At 62.4% G+C, this 3,415-nt stretch overlaps 1 long non-coding RNA gene across 2 annotated transcripts; it reads left to right on the forward strand.

The window, feature by feature from the left end:
- The first annotated feature begins 1,604 nt into the window (after nt 1-1,604).
- Nucleotides 1,605-2,963, forward strand: LOC141972522 (uncharacterized). Of its 2 annotated transcripts, none has more exons than XR_012635406.1 (2): nt 1,605-1,744; nt 2,640-2,963. It is a non-coding gene; the product is annotated as an uncharacterized LOC141972522 (long non-coding RNA). The 2 variants fall into 2 exon arrangements; XR_012635405.1 differs by lacking the exon at nt 1,605-1,744 and adding an exon at nt 2,067-2,499.
- The last annotated feature ends 452 nt before the right edge of the window (nt 2,964-3,415 follow it).

The raw sequence follows: 3,415 nt of genomic DNA on the forward strand, positions 1-3,415 counted from the left end.
GCGGGGGCCATCAGTTTACACACCCGCCAATCACACACAGGTGTGAATTTCCTGGAAAGGGGTGTTTTATGATCACGACTTCCCGGGATTCCTTTGCGCAGCCCCAGCATGCCCAGTGACAAGAGAGTGAGGGGCCTCGGTGGCCGAGGGCAGGAGTACGGGCTCTTCTTCGCGGGGTCGGCTCTTTGTGGAGCAGGAGCCGTGAGGAAGGTCCAGGTGTCGTCCGCCTGCGTGGGCGAGATCACCCTCCCTAGACGGTATCTCCGGGCCCTTGTCTTCGAGTTGCCCTTAGCTCGGTTGCCCAAGCACCCACCGAAGGCTGCTACCGGTGAGGTGTATGGGGAGCGTTTTACTTTTGTCCACGCAGACCAAGAGGCCGAGGGAAAACCGCTGAGGAGTCGCTGGGGAACAAACACGAGCAAAACCTTCCTGCCTCGCAGTTCAGACTTCATCAGAAATTCCCTGGTTTGAGCCCTTGCAAGACCCACGGTGGGCTCTGTTCGCCCCGTGGTGGGGTGGGGAGGAGAAGGGGGGTTATAGGGGGGTCTGAACTACAGCCCCTGCCCCCCCCTCCCCTTGAGCCCCCCCGCCCTGCCCCAAGTCCCCAATCTGCCCCCCCCGAGCCCCTGTCCTGCCCTGTGGCCCCCTAGACCCCCAACGTGCTCTCCCAGAGCCCCTGTCCTGCCCTGTGGCCCCCTAGACCCCAACGTGCTCTCCCAGAGCCCCTGTCCTGTCCTGTGCCCCCTAGACCCCCAACGTGCTCTCCCAGAGCCCCTGTCCTGCCCTGTGCCCCCTCCAGACCCTCAGTCTGCCCCCCCAGACCCCAAGTGTGCCCTCCCAAAATCTCTGTCCTGCCCTGTGGCCCCCCCTACGACTGCCCTAAGACACTCTGTGTTCCAGCCGCTGTCCCCAAGACCTCTCGGCCCTGTGACCAGTGGCCCCTTCTCCCACCACACCCTCCCCCTCCCCTCGACCAGGCTCGGGGTCACCCCTCGGAGTGACTCTTCCCCTTTGTGCCGCCCTTGGCTGCCTGCAGCCTCACTTTGCAGGCGCTGGGCCTTGCCCAGGAGGCGGGGTGGAACCGAAGCGTGGTGAGCTGTGGAAGGCGGCAGCTTCATTCAACAGCTAAGACAAACATGGGTGGTTGTGTGCAGTCGGGGGGCGTGGGCAGGACCGAGCAGGCCGTTGGCACTGAGGCTGCCGTTGGCTCAGCAGGCAGAGCCCCTGCAGGAGGTGGCCGTGGTGCACTGCAGCCTGCGCTGGATCCTCTCCCTCCTGCTGCTCAGGCCTTCCCTCAGGTTCTGCAGGAGCTCCTGCAAGCAAGTGAAGAATTCCACCAACTTCTGGGGTAGAAGGGGGCGGGAGCTGAACCCGCCTGATGGTGTTGGTGTTGGCCTTGGCCTCTGAAGGGGGGTTGAGGGGAAGGCTGGCCGTGGCATTGGAGCAGCCGTTCCTGCTGGGGGCAGCCCCACCTGTACTAGGATCCACTCGTAGTAGTGCTGAGTGGAGGTGTAGATTCCGGGCCGTTTCGCTCTCGCGCAGCCTCTCCCCCAGCTGGTCACCCCAGCGAGCCAGAAGTAGTCAGCACTCCTGTCTTTGCAGACGAGAGGACCGCCGCTGTCCCCCTGCGACGGAGGAAAGAGGGTCACGGTGGTGTCGGGTGGCCGCTGGCAGCACTGGGGCCGGCTCCTTCTCTCTGCCAGCACCCCCAGAGCTGTGTCCGCGGCACAGAGGCGCTGCTCAGGTGCTGGGGCCGACAGGACCTTGTCTGGGAGGGGGTGGTGGGCCCGTGGGGTAGGGCTGGCGCTCATCTCTGCACAGCGACGCTGGCCGGGTGCAAGAGGGATGTTCCAGGGCTGGGAGCCGGACCTCGGGGCTGCCAGGAGCGCTGGGTGGGCTTTCTGGGCAGAGTCCCGGGCCTCTGGGGCAAGTGGGGCCCTGGGCAAGGACCTGCAGCCGGGGAAGGGGAGCCCCAGCAGCGGTGGGGACCCAGCGGTGGTGGGAGGGCGACTGGCCAGGCACAGCCCGTGCCGGGGGGTGTCTGGGCGGCTCTAGAGGGCTGCCGGTGCCGCTGGGCGCTGCCTTAGAGTCACAGAATCCCAGAATCCTTCAGGTTGGAAAATCCCCTCGGGATCATCGAGTCCAACCCTCAGCCCGACTCTACAAAGTTCTCCCCTGCCCCACATCCCCCCACAGCTCATCCAAATGGCCCTTAAACACACCCGGGGATGGGGACTCTCCCCCCTCCCTGGGCAGCTTCTTCCACTCTCTGACTGTGGGAGACATCGGCCTGTCAGCCCTGCACAGCCCCTGAGCAGCAGCAAGGCTTTGATGAGGAACAGCCCTGGGGAGAAAGATCAGAAACTGCCGAGTTGTGCCGAGGCGTCAGGGGAAAACGAGGGACAGCTGCCACCCTGAGCTGTGGGAAATCCTGACCCGTGAGGAGTTCCCGCCGCGTGAACAGCGCCTGAGCGAGCAGGGGATTGGTCTGCGCAGCGTGTGAGAGTGCTCTGGTGCTGATAGGAGAAAGGATTGATGGCTGTCCAATTGCCGATTTGCTAATTGTGAAGTAAGAGCTTTGGGGAGTGCATAAGTATGTGCTATTGTAATAAGAAAGGGTCTTTCCTTCCGCTCTGCAGTGCAGAGTCCGTGCCCCGGTTGCCACAAGCCTGGATCCAGCCTCACCTGGACTCCTCTCTGAGAAGGAGTTGCGAAAGCAAGGGGATCTGTTCTGAACCTCGTGTCTCAGCGGGAGCTCTTCCTTACCCTTTGTACCTCTCCCATTAGGCAGAAACCTTTGACCAAGTCTGGGATTGAGATTGAATCTACCTGCATCTAAGCTCCATCAGGAGTTGAGAAAGCAAGGGGGTCCATTGTGAACTCTGTGACTCAGCGGGAGGTCTCCCTTACCTTTTTCTGTTTCTGGTCTCTGTGTAAATAATTTTAAATAAATTTGAACTCGATTTTCCTTTGTATGTTTCTTCCAGGTAGTAAGGAATAGAGTGAATGCTGCCACCAGACTTTGCAAAATCACCCTTTTATAACATCACGTTGAACTCACTTTTTGCTAATACCTTCCACAGCGACTCTTCAAGTGATCTAAAACACTCACCCGCAACACACCCGCCCGGGGCTCCAAGGGCCCTGGGCACCCCCTGCCTGGCGGCGGCCTGGGCCAGCTGGCAGGTGACAGCGGGGACCCGGGCAGGCTCACGGGGCACTGGCAGCGCCGTGACAGGGGGCAGCGCTCAGGCAGGGACGGCGGGGACATGGCTGGGGGGGTGAAGCCCCCGCCGGGCGCCTCCGACGTCCTCGGCGGCTGGATAGGGACCCTCTCTGCAGGGGGAGCGAAGAGGGGTGACGGGGTGAGAGCCGGGCGGGCAGAGCTGGCGGGGGAGTTCCCTGGAGAGCAGGA

The sequence above is a fragment of the Athene noctua genome, chromosome 33, assembly GCF_965140245.1.
Source record: "Athene noctua chromosome 33, bAthNoc1.hap1.1, whole genome shotgun sequence".
Lineage (NCBI taxonomy): Eukaryota > Metazoa > Chordata > Aves > Strigiformes > Strigidae > Athene > Athene noctua.